Source organism: Pezoporus flaviventris, unplaced genomic scaffold (genome assembly GCF_033815535.1).
Source record: "Pezoporus flaviventris isolate CSIRO_AGI_PZ_B2104156 unplaced genomic scaffold, CSIRO_AGI_Pfla_v1 ptg000006l, whole genome shotgun sequence".
NCBI lineage: Eukaryota > Metazoa > Chordata > Aves > Psittaciformes > Psittacidae > Pezoporus > Pezoporus flaviventris.
Genome location: NW_026892554.1, coordinates 4,743,264 through 4,762,758, shown reverse-complemented (window position 1 = coordinate 4,762,758; position 19,495 = coordinate 4,743,264). Strand labels below are relative to the sequence as shown.

Below are 19,495 nucleotides of genomic sequence, written 5' to 3'. Positions count from 1 at the left end.
CCTCATTTCTTTATATCCCCTTTTCTTGTTTCTCAGTTTACATTTGCATTTAGAGCTGCCTTAGCCCTGGCTGAGATCAGTGTTGCCTGTGCAGTTGACCCCATTGTATGTGGCTGGACCCTGAGATTGCTTTTGGATTTTGCCCTGTAGATAACATCATGGCAGCTTTACTTAGTTCAAATAGCTTGGCAGTGGCCTGGTGTGCAGAGGTTTTAGTACCGCTTCAAGGAAGTCTGAGAGCTTCCACCACAGTGGTACTGCTCTTTACATTGAATAATTCAATCTTGAAACACATGTATGAGAGAGCATCCAATACTGTGTTTGCTTGCTAGATGATCAGGCTTGTTAATATTAAAGCTCCATATAGAGGAAAATCACAGTTAACTTGTACATTCTTTATCTCCTTTAAAATCCCTTTTCCATCTTCTCTCTCTGGACCTTGTTAGAGTAATTTTCTAGACGTACAATTCTTAAACCTTTTATAAAACCTATTAAAACTGCCCATCTTTCTAAGCAATAGAGAAGACCCTGTTGGGTTCACTCTTTACTAAGGCCAGCCTGAAAGTATCTCAGCTGTGGATGAAAGATCTTTGTTCCCTTCATGGAATTCACATACATAAATGCATAGAATTGTTTCTTGTCTCTTGAATTTAAGCTTGGGTCCCGGTTATTAATGGTAAAATGTGGGGTGTAGGTTAGCAGTGCTATTGCAATATTGGATCAGCTCGTGGCGGCACTAAAAACATGCTATTGGGATTCAATACAGGTGTCAGATATTTCCAGCTTTGTAGTGATTGTCATTATCCAGACACCTCTTCTTGATCACAAAGATGTTTGTGGACTGGAATAATGAGGAAAAAAACCCATTCTTAAGATAATATATTGGGGTACCCAGGACTGATAGTTCCTTGCTGAACTGTGCATTTTGAAACAGGAGGCAGTGCACAGCATGCAGAACAGGTGATCTTTAAAAGCAAAGGCCTTGATAAAAGGAAATTGAGAGTAATGTTTTAATGGCAAGATTGTATCAGTGTCCGTGCAATGTATTAGATTTCAATACAGTTGTATATTGATTTATACATGAACTAATATGAGAGCTGTTCTTTCCCACATTGGTCCACACGCTGCTAATATGCATGAGATGTGGGATTCTGCCGCATCTGGGGACACGAAACCCATCCTTAGCGCCTGGTTACAGAGGAGAGAAAATGTTTTTTAATGCCCAAACTAACGAGGGCCATTCTTCCATGACCACTGCTGTGAACGTAGCACAGATTGTCCTACCTGCCTCGCACAAGAGCCACTTGGTATTTCAGAGTTTTCATGCAGAGTTGCTTTATTAATCTCATCTTTTGTTTGTTTCTGTAAAGTCTGTCTAGCGAGGGGTTGCAGTGGTAGAAGCAAAGCAGTAAAGCTGTAGTAGATGTTGCTAGCTAATCTACATCTATCCATTTGTATACACAAGTTACTTGAATGTGAACAGAAGTAATTAAGTGACAGATTTCATCTCAGACATGGCCGGCTGTTACCCCAGGGCTGTACCCTGCACACAGAGTTGTGTGGGCCATCGCTGTTACTGTTCTGGGGAGCTGTCTGTGTGTCTGATTCCAAACTCACCCTTTGGCCAATGAGTTATAGGGGATTTAAGTGTAGTTCTTAATACAAACATGAATAGGATTTTGTTTTAAAAATTCAAATTGCCCAATCCATTTGGAGATCCCTCTCTCCCCCTTCCTACCCGTACATACCCATGCAGAGAAATAGAGGGAACCTTCATGCTTTTGTGTCATTAGATACACATCTTCTGGATCACTTTAGGCATTTTGTTTCTTCTGCTTTTATGCATAAGGTGTTTTTTTTCTGCAAGTCTACATCAGTTCGGAGGCTTTTGATGCAGTTTAGGGAAGAAGGGGGGGGGGGGGGGGAAGGGGGAAATAAATTACTTGAAGGAATTTCCTAAAGGAAATTTCAGAGAATACTAAAGAAAAAATACATCCCTGTTCAAGTAATGCACCCTAAAAGGATGTGTTGGTTTTATTGGTGTGTGTGGCACTATGTGTGTACGAGGCTCTTAAAACGCTTTCCATCCATGCTCACCCTCTTCCAATTCCCTTAGGACCTGCATTTTTTAATCATTCCAATAGATTCCAAACTCGACTCAAGTGTTTCAAGATGATTTTTGTTTGTTTCATTTGTGTGTGTTAAGTCCAATAAAATATTTAACAGAGCTTGGATACAAATTGGAAATGGCCTCGTCATTGGTTGGAAACAGAAGATGGAGCAAAGAATCATATTAAAGAAAAATTTGTATCATTTTCAGACAAAAACTAAAATGAAATCTGTTTACTAACCCACCAGCTGTCACTGCTACTTCTAGTTGCAATGTATTGCATACACTGAGCTATATACTTGCAGTCACAGGCATTAATGTAAGGTTTCTGCTGGGAAACTGAGCCTAATGCCTTTTCAACTTCTATTTTTTCTTCCAGAATGGGAAATTTAATTTTAGTGCCTGCATGCTTTTTGATTTGCTGCAATGGGTTTATTTTTTTCTTTTTACATTTTAAAGCAGATTTTATTTAAAACAAACAAACCAAAACTGGGATCCAACATATTAAAAAGTGATAACCGAGGCAAAAATGTTCAATGGCACTAAAACTTACAAAATGCTATTGCAAAATGGCCATGGCTGTTCTGATTTCTTTCAAGATGTAGATTTTTGTTTTTCAGGCAAGAAGAAAGCGAGGCTCTGTACTTAATACTTGTGGCCTCTCTTGATTTACTGCCTGAGACCAAGTTCATTGACCTGCGATTGACAGGACGCAGTTAGTGTCCCACAGTGTTTGCTTTCTAAAAGGAAACACCAAGGAGATTTTTTACTTGGATGAGGGAAAGAATAAGTACCAAGTAATTAAAGTGCTAGGAATGTTTTAGACACACACTTACAGATGCGCCAAGATGAAGCACATAAGTAGAGTCAGTGCCCGAGGCGCTGTGATGAGGACTTGGTCGCAAAATGAAGAACTAAATGCAGATCTTCTGCCTGCCTGTGCTAGAGCCTGCTGCAGAGAAAAAAAGAAGTAAAAAAGAATAATATGAGCTTAAAGGAAACCTTTTCCTGGGATTTTGAATATTTTTCTCTGCAAAAACTAAAATAATAACCAAATTTTGAAATGGAAACCCCTTTTAGCTGCAAAACCAAAATAATTCTGTTTTGACACAAAATGAAACCCACTGACTTCATTTCAGTATTTTTTCAAATGCTTTTGGTGAACAAAGTATTCAGCTAAACTAGGGAGAATATGCAGGATCTCTAGTTTTTGCCAAACAGTTTTGCTTGCCTGTGGTTCTATTCTGCTGCGTTTATTCCCTAGTCAAGTCTGATTCAGAGACCACCTAAGCCAAACTGGGGCTCAGCATTGCCTCCAGCACATTCAAATCAAGCTCCTAGAGAAAAATGGAATTTTCTGGGCTGTTAGAACGGTCTCTTTTCCCAAGACTATGCTCATATGAAAGGGAAAACTTCATCAAGTCCTTCATTTATGTGCATGTAATTTTATGTGCTGAGACAAATGTGGTCTTTAAGCAGGGTGCATGGTGTAATCGAACACACTTGTTGGAAGCTCTGTTTGGGCCGTCTGTGCCTGCCTCTTGTTCCCACTATAGAAAACTCGCCACATCCCCTATCCACATGGGCAGCTAATAACTGTACCAGCAGTGTGGCATAATAGCATTTGCTCCCAGAGAGCCAGGCTGCTTTTCTAAAGCATGAATTTCACATTTTTCCCTTTATCTCTCCAGCAGCATTGCCTGGGTACCAGTGTGGGCAGTTGCTGTGCTTAATGCACAGCAGATCACTTATGGACAAGCCTGAACTTTTCTGACCCAGGGGATGGAGCATGAGCAGAAGCAGAAAGAGGCAGATGTAATCAGCAAACTTAATTGTTTATAGCCCAAATGCAAATACCCATATATAAAACCACCCCTTAAACCTGAAACCCACCCGTACCGACTGGTCCCTTGTTCTAATCTTAATTTTGAACAGTTGCTACTCCAATTAAATTCTACCACCTAGCATTTTCAAACAGCTCTTAGTTGTTTCAGCAAACTCTTTTAATGGACAGCTGTTTTTGACAGCTCCTCCTGATTTGCCAGCGCTGTGTCATCTGCCAGAGCAGGAGGACCCATTTTGTATTCTGCTGCTGGCACTGAGGGGATATGTAAATGTACACATGAATCAGTTGTCACCAGCACAGACACACTGTGGTGAGATGATCAGAATGTGTTGGGAGTTTAGTTGGCTTAAAGTAGGAGGAAAAAAAAAACCTCTATAAAAAAAAACCACCACGCTCAGATTTCTTGAAGTGATTTTTATTTCAAGTCTCTCCAGTTTATTTTTGCTTTGTGGCGCTTGTTAGATTTAGTTCAGGAGAGTGCAATCTGCTACTCGCAAATCACCAACCTGAAACTCCAAAGTTGAGGAATTATAGAAACATTTCAGGTAAACAGCGTCAGAACTTCAGCTGCACAAACAGAATTTTATATAGGGCTCCACTTTTGAAATGTTTTAACCTCGGCGAGAGAAAACTTCACGTTCCCAAGAGCACAGCACGGAAGGAAAGTTTTTGTTCAGCTTCCCAAGGCATTCTGGTAAATAGTCTGCACTGTTTCAGGCACCAAGTTCTCAGTTTAATGGTTGAATTTCACACCATAAATATATATATATACAGTCAATTTATCACGTATAGGGGAAATCACAATGGGGTTTGCTTTATCCAATGTATTGCTATCTTCTCAGAAGTCCCAATGGCACAGCCCAGGACAATCATTCTGTCTGTGTTAACAAGAACTCTTTGGCAATCCTTCTGTTCACCTTTGTTCCTTTCACCATTACAATCTGCTGACAAAATGAGATGCTTCTCCAGTTAAACAGAGCACATGTGGGATATACATATAGGAGATGCTTTGAGGTTGGTTGCTGAGGCGTAGGATTGTTCTGGCCAATATCTGCATTAACTCATATGAGGCTGAACCTTGATTTAAATACCCACAAAAAATGGCAGAGATCTTGAAGTCCTGAAGACCTCCAAGTCCTTTATAAGTTTGAATAAAAGCAGCCTTTGGTGCCTAAGTATTTTCCTAACTATAACTTTATTCTGTTAGAACATCTGCATGTTTGAAAGATGCTACTGATGCAAGAATATATTGAGCAATTGAGATCCCCAATGCCAAAGACACATCTGCTCCAGTGTGTCACATTCATTTTTCCACCATTTCTTCCAGAGGTGCACATCTCTCACACTTGACTGATGGTGTATCTATCTGCTTTCTAAATTTAGAAAGTAATCAGTGAAAGTCCCGGTGATGCTGATTGTTCTTCATAACAGAAGAATTAGATACAAGCTAAATGTCATTGCTGGACATTTTCAGCTCTGTTGTCTAGTATTTGTTAAACTTTACTCTGGTAGATACCAATGCAAATATGAATCAGGTCACAAATGAAATGAGATTTGAGGATCTCAGGTGATGTTGCTCTACGTAGAGTATCACTATTGAATAGATTTGCAATGACAGAGTAAAGACTGGAGGACCCTTGGACAGAACAAGATGGGTTGCCGTCTGCTGGCAGAGATCACTTGATGATCTCATCCTCGTAAGCTTTGAAATACAGTAGGAATGGTGTCCCAGCTGCAGTTGGTCTCAGAATAGAGCCACAATAGTGTGTTCAGGGAAAAAGGTAATACTTGTTGAACAGCCCAGCTTGGAAGAAAAAGTATTTATTACTATTATGTGAGAAAAGGAGAGAAGGTAAAATGATAACACCACATGGCCTACATGCTAGAACGAATGGAAAAATTATGAGATCTGAAGTACACAAAGAGAACTTTGAGGCAAGGTACTGAAACATCAAGAAAGGGAGGTGTGCCTGCATGTGCACATGCTTGCATTGCAGCGTTGGGGTTAAGTACCTGAGCAATATGCTGGTCTATTCCAAGGTGGATGCGGTGGAATATTTAATAACACTGCGGAATAAAACAGAAGTGCTCAAGAAACATTTCTGTTCTTTATTTGATGAAAAGCCAAAGGACGTAGTCGTATAGTACTGTAATGCTGCCGAAATAGCTTCTTTTCCAAAATGCCAAAGTTGATAATTTTAATGACATTGAGTCTTAACAACCTGCTTCCAATAATTTTAACAGAGGTGGCCAAGGAACTGTCCAGGCATTTAGTGTTGATTTTGAATGTCTTGGAACACTGCTGGATTTCTTGAGGCCTAGAAGAAATCTAATGTTGTGCCAATATTTATAGTGCGAATGGAGTGATGCAGGTAACAGGTTTAAGAAAGGCAACGTTAGAAATGCCAGTCAATATGGGATCATGGGAAACGTACTCTGTTGGGCTAACAAGGACAGTTTTAATGAGATTAAAAGTTTGTTAGTAAAAGCAGCAATGTTTATATCACATTGGGACTTGCATAACCACTCAGTGATTATCGCAGGGGTATCTTCTGGCTTTGAATTTAGGGAATCTGCATGTACCTTTGAAAACATAGTTCGATATTTTTAATCTATAGATGCACAAGATAATATTCTAGTACTTTAAAACACATCCAGGCCTGTAACGTCTGCCAGCTATAGATTGCTATTAACGGGGCTCTCTGGATGTAAATCAATGGTACTTGGTTTTCTTATAAAAATGCAATAAGACCGAAGTTTTACATTTCATGTAAAATGGCATTTTTGCTGTAAAGAATATGATTTAACTTGACACAGCTCTGCTGAGCTTTACAGTGGCTTAATCAAATACAGCAATGCTTCAAAAATAGGGATCACTTCAAACAGTGGATTAAGTTATTGGTCTTTCACATCTCAAGCACTGAAGCTCATTACGTCTCAGGGTGAGAGTGAAAAGTGATGTCATTTTAGCTCAGGCTAAGCGTAATAGGAGTGAACTCACGTGCCTCTGTCAAGTTGATGGGTGGGGTTTTTCCACTTAAAGCCCTTTCAGGTTCATCATGTTTTGAAGAATCTGCTCATAATACAATCAGTGCTACTGAATAAACAAAGGTTCACTGTTCAACACACACACGGGATCCCTAGCGTCTCAGAAAACCAAAGTCTTTCTCTGTCCTCCTTCCCCTACTCATTCTCCAAAATCAATCATATTCTTGTAGTGATGCAATGGTGTGGTTTAGCCAGTCCTGAAATATATCTAATTAAATAAGCAAAGGACATAGGTAAGGCGCTGTTTGACATGAAGCTATTGATTGACTAATGTATCATCTGAACACTGTTTTTATACCCTCCTGTCTGCAAAAGGATGGACTTCCATAATCTCCAAGACAAAGCTCCTCACATGACTCGTGGTTTTGTGCTAATGAAGTTTGTGCCTCCTGACCAAAGAGCCTCTTCACAGGAAATACACCTTTTGAACCAGATTAAATCAGGTTTTGTTATACAAAATAATCATCCTGTACCTCTTTGCTTGCTTATACACTGATCAATTGCTGATCGATGCTAATGGCTGCAATGTCTGTTTTTCATCAGTGTGCTTTCCTTCTTCTTTGGCACTTGAACATGTCACTGTGTTCTTCATGAGAGGCTTGTTGAAAGCAAAAAAATGTAAATCAATTGGTCTCCGTGTTGTAAACAAAAGCTCTTGGATCAGTCAGAGAGAGCCCTGGAGCACTGGATAGCAGTGCATTTGAATTTCATCTCCAGCTTCTTTTAGTTCAGAAGGCTGTTTAAAACCCAAAATTCTCTCTCCGAAACAAAAAGTGCTGCAGTCGTGATGGAGCACAGAGAAATACACTGTGTTCCCATTCATTCCTTCAGTGTAGCCGCTGCAGAATCTTAATGTTTGAGAGTGTTATCATCGAACACGGCCCTGTTCCCGATCCTGTTTCACACATGCAACACTGTATGAAGTCTGCTTGGCAAAGGGAGAGCCCACAACTGGATGCTGTTATCCTATCAATCATGCTGCAGGTTTATAAAACTTTGTGTTATTTTAACCAGTAATTAGCTGGGATAGCTGAGGAGGTACAAAGGTTTAAGGCTGGTAAACTTAAGCAGCAGCAGCTTAGTGAATGAATACCCCATACAACTGTGTTATAGCCAAAGACCAGTCTTCAGTATGTAAAAACATATGGCCTGTGTAAGAGGTGATAACACCGGGTGCTCAGAGCTAATTTCAGGCAAGACACACATTTATGCAACTGGGACTTGGGTGTTTGATGGTGTTTTCATTAGTAGGTAAATCCTATGTGGTTATGCTTGGGTTTAAATTAATTTAGCTGGGGATAAATCAGTTGTGTGAATGGGACTAAGCAAATCAAATACCAAGTCATTATTAAGAAAAGCTGAAAATCTTTGTTCTAATATGTAATGTAGAGTTCGGCTTTCTAAAACAGTGCTCCCATTTAATGCTGATTTATGGCTTTGTTACGGTTATTTATTACAGGTTGTTTTATTAGTATAAGTAGATATGAAGTATTGTGGATGGTAAGTATGATTTCTGTTCATTCACTGCCTATGACAACCACCATATATTATTTACTGTTAATCACAATGTACCTAAACAGCAATTTGTCATTTATCAGTCAGTTATAAAATATCCTAGTGTAAATCAGGATCTAAATATGTCCTTGACTGTTGCAGAAAGCTTTCATTTTGTGTGTGCTTTATTAGAATTTGAGATTTTGTCTTAAAAAATTCAGTCAAAAAGTTTGACCCATGTTAAGGTCAAAAAATCTCCCTTGAAATGGCAGAACATTTCAAACTGGAGGACACTGCGGGCCCATACCTTAATGTAGATTTTATCATATCCTTTCCATAAGTAAGGAGAAAACCCCCACCATGACTGCAGACAGCAGCAACATACAAGCACAGAATGAAAGAGCCTTTCCCCTTCTCCCAGGAAACCCAAGCAATGTCTTCTGCTACCCACTGTCAATACCAAAACAACTGTCCCAAACTCCTTAGAGCTTTCTTCTAATTCTGGCATGTTTTGAGGCACTTCATCTTCAAGTTGCTATATATGAAATGGCTAAGTAGAGGAGGCATTTTTCTGAGGTTTCTAAAATGCATTTGCCTCACTATGTGTCTGGAGAATGGAACTTTTGGCAAGTGAAGGTAGTTTGGCTTTGCAAGTAAGGAAAAATGAAAAGACAGCATAAGTAATTCCTTTTAAGATGCTCAACTACTTTTGAAATGGTTTGCTATTAAATATGTGCCACATTTGGATTTGCCAAAAAATCTCTTTGGAATATCTTACCTATTAATGGCTTTTGGCTTTACCACTGTACAGTAATGAGAAAATGCCAGGTAAGTTTGTACTGCCAAAGAAATATTGACTGGATCAGAGGAGGGAGAATGGTTTAGGCATTGGAGACAACGACATCCAGCTAAGGTGCAGTGCCAGCAGGCGATGGGCAACTTCTTGTCCCAGTTTAATGTAATGGGAGCAGGAGGAAGGAACAGTCACTTAGGAGGTTGAAGACAGATCTTGACAGGGTCCAGAAAATAGAACTTGTTAAAAAGTACTATCATTTTTAACAACTGGTGCAATAGCAGTGATCTTTACAGCTGCCACTACCATACGAGATTATGTCACTGCCCACACAACCAGAAGGCCATGTTCCTGGGACTGAAGGGTATGGATAGGGGGGAATGGTATGATATGAGGTTGTATTGATACAAGCTGGGAAGATCCTTGCAGCGCAGGTGGTGCAGGGACTGAGCATCAAAATAGTAAGAGCATCCTGAGGGCATGAACAGGAGCAGGCTCTGGAGTTGTACTGAATGACACCACACATTTAATCCAGCTAGTGTGGTGGGAGACAGAAAATTCTTCTGTCTGCTCTTGGCATGTCCCAACTGCACACAGCCAATGGGCCATGAATGCTAAACTTTGGCCATGAAGGCATTTTTGTCTTTTATGTAAAACCAGGAAATATATATTCTCTGTCTTTCTTATAGTTAAGTAAAAGTCCAAGCACTTCTCTGCCACTGATATCCTGGGGCTAGTGAAGGAATATGTTTAGAGATGCTCCAAAACAGCAAGAGGAATCAGGAAGGAAACATGATGGTTTGGGAGCAGCGGGGGAAAGAAAAGATGCTTTGATTGACCCTGGCACTGTACCCTAATGAACTCCAGGCAGTGGGTGCAAGTAGCCACAAACAACGTACATTAGAGAGGTCTGTGGTTGTTTTACATTAACGTACATTACAGGACAGTATGGCCCTTGTATTTATTGTAGCATGCTGGTTTAGCCTTCAGCTGAGGATTGAGGCCAGCATGGCTGCAGACAATATAAAAGTTTTCTCTGTAAAAATCCTATAATTGAAGATCTCAAAGCATTTTACAGGCATTAATAAATAAAGCCTCAAACACAGCTACCAGTATTTCAGTCCCTAACGTTCAGCAGTGCTTGTAAGTGCTGTTCTAGTAATAACAGCTGTATCAATGCTCTTGCAATTCCAGAAATATTAATGGCATCTTCTCTGTCAACAACCTCCCCTCCTCCAGGCCCTGCTTTCTCATGGGCAGGAAGCAAAATTTTGCAAGAAAAGAGCTTGATGAGGAGTTTTGATCATTTGGGATATTGCTTTTGTGGGTTTGTGTGTGTGTGCAAGACACGACACCAACAACTGGAGAGTTTTCTCATACTAATAGGTGGTTTTCCTGATAAGAAAAACATTTTTATGGATGGGGTATTTTTTTACCTTTCTTACTGGAATGTCTTTGTGGTCACAGGCAACTAATGAAGAGAACAAAGGAGAGACAATGCTGTAAAATCATTAGAAAAGGGAAACACTGTTCAAACATATGTGCTTTGCTATTACAATGCCATTTTCAGTCTTGTTTGCAGCCCCTACTGTTCCTTACACTGGCTCTTCACTGGGGACAAAAAACTCATTAAATGCTCTTCATTTTACAATATCAATATGGTTTAAGTCAAATTGTGCATTCTTTGCTGTTAATTTTCTTTTAAACACAAAGCACCATCAGAAAGTTTAGCTGCAGGGGGGCTCCAGGCAAGAAGGAAGATACAAACATCCCTCTTATGAAAAATAATAATAATAATGAAGTCTTTTAAAGTTTAAAGGAAAATAGTGGCTTTTTTATGCCAAGACTGTGAGACCTGTTCATTGATCTTTTCAAAGAAGCGACAACAACAGGGAGAAGGCAGAGTGAAAGAAAATGAAAGCAAGAGAATAAAAGATGTAAAGAGTTGGGGTACAAGGAAGCAGTAATCCAGGATCAGTGGATACTGGTAAAGCCTGGGATGCAACATGCGCGTGATCGCAGGAAAGGACCTGGCTGTACTATGTGACTTGGCAGTTGGGTTTGCTTAACTAAAAGCTATTTTTATTGTAAAACCTTGTAATATTTTTTTTAATTCAAAATGCTGATTATCTTGCTTATCATACTCATAGCTCACAGTTTTTTTGGCAGACTTGTTCTCTAAGTGGGAAGCCTTAGCTGAAATAGGACCTGGAACACTGTGCAGAAAGTTAGCCTTTCACTGGGGTCATGGTGGGAGACAGACATGCTGCCCCTTTGAAACACAGAGAGAGGTTTTGTGATGGATGTTTGTGGTTTGAATCAAATTGAGCAACTCCTGATTTGTGCTATGTCTCCATAGCACAAATGTCTCCACTGGAATGTTTTCATTCACAATTGACATGTGGTTCTCCCGATAGCCGGTGTGCAGGGCAGAACGCCCATAGAACAGTGTCTAAATGTCAACAATGTCCATGGCAAGAAGGCCAGAGAGAACCTAGTGAAGAGATTTTTTACACAGTGAGCAGTTACGCAATTTAAATTAAAATTACATTCATTCTTATTTGAGCAGGAAGGAAGAAAGAACGAAAGAAGGGTTGTTGAAAAGTTCAGTTTGCTGCCTTTCCGGTAAAAATAGACCCAAGCTGGAATATTTAACCTAAACTTCTTCCTCCTCACAAATACAAATCACATCTGAGCTAGCTTTACATGTTCTGTGCTCACGTGGTAAATTCCAGATGTCTAATGACACCTGGTTCTCTAGTGGGGTACAGAACAGGGCATCTCTTCATCTCCCATACTGAACAAAATCCCACCATTTCCCCCAGTTCACAAACCAAAGCTGTTGTGTGTGGCTTTGGTACAGGAGAGACATCAATTCAGAAGTAAGCCACTATGTGGAGGAAAACTGTTCTAATTGCAGGTTGAAGAAGAGCACTGGGGCCACTGCAAAGATAAATCCATAGTCATCTAATTGTGCTAAACTCATTTGGAGTGGAGATTTCACTGTCCTGATTGATCAGACATAAAATTCTGAAAAATATGGAAAGTTTAGCATGGGAAAACATGCAGCAATATGGGTTCATTGTCATAGGATTGCCAGAAGAAAGAAAAAAGCAAAGGCTAACACTCAGCCATGGCTGTTCATGGTGAGTGGATGCCAGTACAGTCCATTATTGCTTCCAACAAGAGTGGAAGCCATTGAGATGTCCAACAAATGTTCGGAGGAGCCAGTCTTGTTATCATACGATTAGGAGTTTAAGGCTCCTATTGGGCACAGACCAAAGAAAGTTCTGGAACAAGACAAATAATGAACTTGGGTTGTAAAATACTGTATACTATTCTGCCATTTTGGCCAGTGATCCTGTACCATATGTCAAGTGGGCTGCAAATTCCCATAAAGCAGCAGTTTGCTGCACTAGACCTATAACAAAGGAGGTTGTAAAAGGAATAAATGGCAAGTGGAAGCTGGAAAGCATGCCAAATGTACAGCACATGCTTATTAACAGTAACACAGCAGCCAAAGGGAGGCAGAAGTTGCATATGGGAATAGACTTGTGCATGGGGAAAATGGAGAGTGGCAATACTGCCAAAGGGGTTTTTTATGTTCTTTTCTTTTTGCCACGTTTGCAATACTTGAGACATTCTGGGATTTCGGAATGTGAGTTGTGTCTTTGGGTTTGAAACCACGTTTTTGTATTGATTCATAGGAACAAATCCCTTATTTTACTCTCTTTCTTTACTGAATCTGTGCACGCTGCTAAATCATCCCGGTATTGTGTGGATATAAACAGTAATCCTCAGATATGAGTCTGGAAGGGCCATTGGTGGGGAAGGGGGGTTGCTTTTATAAATGCTAAACCCACAGTGTTCAGTGTTGGAACTTCTGGCAGAACTGAAATTCTTGTTGCTGATAGAGTCAGAAAGTTATTGGGATTGGCTTCCATGTTTAGACTGCGCTTTCTCTCATTTGTCATCATTTCATTAAAAAGACTGGATTTGTGGCAAGATTATGATTAAGCACATTACTGAATTTCTCTGCATTAAGTTTTCAATGTATATGGAATGTAGCGCTGGACATACAAAGGCATTATGTTGCTGTTTAGGTAGTGTGTGTAGTATGTGCGTAAACAAAGAGCAGAACCCAGGCAAGCTGCATTTAAAGACCACTCATTTGTGCTCTAGAATAATGTATCAGTTTTGTCTCAAGTAGTAATGCTGCACATAAAAGGTAAAGAATGGGTGTTTCAGAGGTTTTCTCCATCTTTTCAGAGTCCTTCCCTTTGCAACTAGATGTTCAAATTTGCAATCACACACCAATACAAAAGTGAAACTTGTTATGATAAAAAACAAATTGGAAAATAAGAATCAACACATGAAGGTTGAAGAAGAACAGATCTGGGACCATGAATGGATCTGGGACCATGCATGTGATCTGGCCTTAATGAATGGTTCCATTCATGTTACTAGTGTGGTTTTGTATACAAAAGTTTGTAAGACCAGATCTGAAGTTCTAACACTCAGGAGTATTTGATTAAATTCTTTTAGAACCATCATCATTTCCTAACATGAACTGAGGAAAGAATGAAAATGTGGGGTTAAAACAAGTTGTGATCAGTCAAAACTAGGAAAAAAACCCCAAACCCAAACCAAACAACACTTGCTGGCTAAATTTAATTCTCTCTGCTCATAACTTGTTAGCCTTTCTCCCGTTGAGTAATATTTGATGGACTTTACTGAGACTATTTACAAGTACAGTTCACTGACATTGCTGGTTGGATTTCATCAAACACGCTCTCACTTTAGTCTCATTATAGTGATGGTTCCTCCCACTCACACCAGCATTAAAGAAGGAGCTGTGCTTAATCTTAACGGTTTGTACATTACTGGACATAAAGACATAACTTCCTACCTGCATGTAGTGAGCAGAAAGGCAAAGTTGAGTTGTTTAGACAAAATCCATGAAAAAGAAAGAATAGACAGACGTGAGAAATCACAACAGGAGCTGAAACAAAAAGGAGACAGAAAAATCCATTACAAATGAAAATAATAAAGTCTGTTAAACTTTAAGGGAAAAATAGAGGCTCATTTTGTACAAAGATAGTGAGATGTGTTCATTGATCTTTTTAAGAGTCCAGAAGAAATTGGCCAGCAGCTGAATAAAAGAAAATGAAGTTCCATTAATACAATCCATCGAAAGACAACTCGCGTAAATTGATCAATGCAGCACAAATAATTTCTAACCTTTCCCCTCTTTGGAGAAGATGTTTAGGTTTTTTGTTGTGATTTTTCTTTTTCCCCTTCCAAAGAGTGTAAACAGCACATATCACCCATTTCAAGTGCTTTTTAGATGGCTTTGGCTTTTCTAGCAATAATTGGAGAATTTCTGGGGCCAAGCATAGTAATGGCTTTTCTTCCATCCCTCTCTTTCATCACATCCTCATCACCTTGAAGAATATCAATACACTGAGTAAGTTTGAGGGCTTTTCTTTTCCTCTTTTTTAAGCTCTCAATCATTTTATTTCCTTCTCTGCCTCCTTCTTCAAAGAGTTTTTGTAACATCTGAGAGTTAAAAAAATGATGCAGCCATCGCTGTGGTATCTCTGTACTCCAGAGAAACCTCGTACTGATGGAATGCAGAAAGAGCCAAAGGCCAAAAGAGGTTTAGTCCTTTAAGTCCGTAACAGCCCCTGCTACAAGCCTGGCCTTTACCTGAAACAGTAACATGCATACATAGTAGTGGTGCTCCTTTCATTTGAATTCCTTTTATTAGCCACATGTCAGATGTTATATGCAGGAAAGAGTATTTGAGATTTGAAATTGCTCCTGCCTGGGTGCAGCATCCTTCATCCAGAGGAATTACTTAGGCTGGAGGTCCCAACTTCCTTCTTTCTGGAGAAGTGAATATCCTCTCTCCCAGAATGGTTGAATGAGAAACAAGCATGTTTATGGTAAAATGCATCTATTAGTTCTAAGTATTTTGAGATATTTCTTTTCCATCTCTGAAAATCAAAAACATGAAAACCAAACTTTACTCTTGGGATTTTCCCACAGCATAAAGTGCAAATATAACGCAGTTCTAATGTTGCTTACTAGGGTAAAATGCTGTGATTTGCATTGAAGCCGCAAAATTACAATTAGACAGTGGCAGTTAATGAAACAAAAGAACCAATGCACACCTTTCTGAATAGGATGTAGCCTGTGTTTATATAGAAAGCTTTGTACAGAGCCCATGGGTATCAGTAAATGAACTGTGCCTTTTGCATATGCTGCGTAATTGTCAAAACATGGGGCTTTGCGATCATATACCCCAAATGCACTCCATTTTATAAAGCTGCATCACATAACTCACAAGCATAATAATTTTCTTCTCCATGAGCAAGTTGTCTCACCTCTGAGACAGTGCTTCATTCAGGTCAGGTATGAAGTTATGTGAAGGTCAGTGTGGGAAAGATCAAACTACACCTGTCAAGATCACACCCGCTCTGCTAATAAAAAGGTGCATTCCCTGCCTGGCTTGCAGCAGAAATACTAGTAAGATATTAGACAGAACAGTAAAATGTTCCACAAAATGATTGTGTCCTAACTCTGCAGAAAAGTCCTTGAAAAAAATTATTATAAAAACCATTTTGATACAGACTTTTCTCATACAGCTTTCACTGCATGCAAATATTTAAGCTCATGCTTAAGGCTGTCCTGATATCCCATCATCAAACCTGCAGAGGGGAATTAGTGATTCAAAACAGGATATTATCCACTGACAGAAGTTCAGAAACCTCACTATTTACAGTACAGCTGGTGTCTATCAGCTGTGTTAAATAGTGGTGCAGGGAGATTTATATAGTTTAGAGGGTTTTATTCAGAGAAAGTGTGGAGTAAATATCAGCAGTCACCATTTGAGTAAAATTATCAAGAAGCCAAGACCTTCTTTGCTCCTTTATTAGAAAGGATGAGAGATTCAATTTCCCTATCTTTTATTACTGAAGTTACAGAAGTATTTGGATGTCTTTCCATTTGAAACCTGGAATATGTTCTGAAAGCTTACCCAGATAGTTATTGTCGTTTTGCGTATCACTAGACATATAAGTATACATATGCTAGAAAAGCAAATGGATTAATTAAAGGAGGTGTTAAATGAGATGGTTATAATTTTCATACAGAGGAAATTAGCTCGACTTTTAGCCTGAGGATATCACATCACAAAGTCTTCTTGATGCATCTGTAAGGCATGCACAAATAAAGAGCTTGCTTTCTTCACAAACCCAGTGAACTTCAGATTTCACAAGGTTGCATCCAACAGTGAAGTCAAAGTCATGAGGGATTCTGGGAGCTAAGATCACACGGAAGATGTTTTATTACATGATGGGAAAACTGGGAAAGACTGAACTTTCAACCTTTTTTGTGAAAGCATATGAATACAAAAATCAAGCTGATATACAATGGCAACTAATCATCAAGAAAGACAATTGTTAGTGTCTTATGAAAGAAATCTCCAACAGATAAGAAACAATTGGAAAATATTACTGGTTTTCTGCACCTACATTATTTAAGCTTGGAAAGTAGTTCTGCTCAGAAAGCTTTCTGAGACACAATCAGGGATGTTAAACAGTAAGGAAATCAGGTCTTCACCTCCCCTGGATTTCAGAAGGAGAGAGAGTGTTGTTAACACTTTAGGACCTCCTCTGACCAGCACAAAAAAACCTGCAGGTATATGATGCTGCTGCCATCACTGTAAAGTGCCAGGAGAGTCCAGAACCAAGGGATAGAAATGAATATGTGGCCTCTTGGATCTCTCTTTTCTCAGAGATAGCTCTGCCAAAACAGTGTAATTTCTATTTGAGTACCTTACCAAAGCCAGGAAGTATCAAGGCCTTTCTGAGGTAAATTCTGTGTACATTGTGTGTAAATCCACATAGGAAGACAGTGCTGAGGGATGGGCATTAGTAATGGAAAAGATCTTCTGAGACTCTGTCCTGGTTTCAGCCTCTTTTCTTTCCTCAGCACTTTCTCGAGCTGTGCCATTAGACAGATCTCCATCCAGACAATACCTGGTTTGTGCTCCTGATTTTGAACCAGGTATAACATTTACTGTACCCCTCTATTGCGCTACTATAAGAGATTAATTTTTACTTCCTCTGTGCTCCCACAGTTCCTGGCAGCCTTTTCTCTGCATCTCCTGGTTAAGGAGATGAGTGATCAGGGCTACCTATCAGATAAATTGCTATAGACTCATCTTTCTCCATCTTCGTCCTGAAGAAGCAGTCACACATCTGATGTTAATCTTAAACCTATATTCTGTATAATAACATTTCTTGTGAAAGCTCTTCCTACGTGTTTATATGTAAGAATGTCAATATTAATCATCCAGTGGCATTTGCACGCTTAGAGGTTTGTTTCTGAAATCCTTGGAAGTTTTCTTACATGGAATCTGTTAGGTTTAATGAAGTTTTTAATCAACTGCATTAAACACCACCTCCCAATTAACAATGGGCATATAGTCAGTGTGAGAAGGAACATCCTGTGATTTGGTAACAACAGGTGGACCTGCAGGAGGGATTTCCATCTATCTCTGATTTCTGACAGTTTGAAATAGAAGTAATGCATCCAGAAGTATAGATTTCCTTCTAATAAATGTAAAGTAAGATAAATCCATCCTGAATCTTTAATGTGGCAGACATTAAAGAATGGGAAAGTCTAGGTAGGCTTGTCACAGTCATGTAGAGTGAAAGGTCAGCTAACAGTAAGTAGACTATACTGGGTTTCCTTTCATTTATTTTTCCTTTTCTCAATTTATGCCACAAATTTACCACTTTGTGACACAATGTTGGTTATTAATTTTCCTTTTTTCCCCCCTTGTCTGTTAAATTCAATAGAAAAATCCAATTATTATGTAAATAGAGCCTTGCTGTAATTGTCACAAACAAGTTAGCATAACAATGAAGAGCAACAACTTTCTGAAGTCAAAGCAAGCACTGATTTATGACTATCTCTGCGGTGTGATTGATACAGACTGTTTTGGAGGAGTATTTTCAACATCTCCTTCGTTTTACAGCCCACTTCCTCAGATCAGCCCAGCTGAGGCATGTTTGCAAAGAGAAGTTGCATTGGAAGAGGGAACTTTCCACAAATTCATTTTCTTTTCTTTAAAGAAGGAAAAAGGGGAAAAAAAGCCCCACAAAAGCCATTATTCAGACAGTCTTCTTTTTAAAATGTTTCCAGCAGATGTTTATGTAGAGAATGTGCTGGAGCTCCTTCAGCAAGACACAGAAGTGACATTTCTTGAGGGTTTTAGTTGAGGAATTTGTCTTTCACATCATGTCTTTAAACATCTGCAAAAGGCAACAGAATCTTTATTATCCTGCTAACTTGAAGAAAGGCACAGTCCTGACTCCTTAAAAAATGGTATTTAATGGGACTGACAGATGAGAAATATCTAGCTCTAATGTTTTCCTTCAGTAGAAATTCACCTCTTGACCTTATGACTCCAGAGTACGCCTTCTGAAAAAGACCATTTCCTTCCATTCAGATGTGCTTTCTGTGGTTTTGTTGTTTTGTTTTTCCTTACTGCTCAGTTATCTGCTTTAGGGGAAGGTATCGTCCTCAGGATTCAAACAAATATAAGCTTATAAATACCACAAACACACTTGTGCTCAGTCTGTTTATGGCCTTTGTGCTTTCAACCCTCTTTTAATTTCTTCAGTTGGGTATTTTTCTTCTTCCTCACTAAAAATCAACGCTACCTTCTTTCCTTGCCTTTTCTTTTAAATGGATTTTGAAGGGGTGGTATAAGTCAGCTTTCCTATTCCTATCCTTGAGTTTGGTTATTTGCTGCAGTGCAGAAAAGATGGACTGGGGCCATTAGTCAGGGCTGCCCAGGTTGGCCCTCCTGCCTTACAAAGTAACCTTTTGAAGAAGAATTCAATCTATCTTTGGGTTTTCTGGTTTGTTTCAGGTTCTTAGAGGGGTGATGCAGGTTTGGCTGTGGGTTTTTTCACTCTCCACTGTATTATATTTCGGTTGTTGAACCTTTTTCTCCCCCCTCCTTCTTTTTCTCTTTACTTTTTTTCCTCCCTCAAGGGTTTTCTCTGGGAAAAGTTTTCTGGGCTTCCATCCAGCCAGTGTCACAATTCACAGCTGTACTGTTTGATTCAAGTACTTCAAGCTGCCAGTGAGGTAGAGCCAAATGAGATTAAGGGCTTTTTTATTA

At 39.4% G+C, this 19,495-nt stretch overlaps 1 long non-coding RNA gene across 1 annotated transcript in view; it reads left to right on the top strand.

Annotated features, from left to right (window-relative positions):
- LOC133265661 (uncharacterized) overlaps positions 1–19,495 on the top strand; it is a 291,711-nt gene that overhangs the window by 260,564 nt on the left and 11,652 nt on the right. The gene's annotated exons all lie outside the window — the stretch shown is intronic.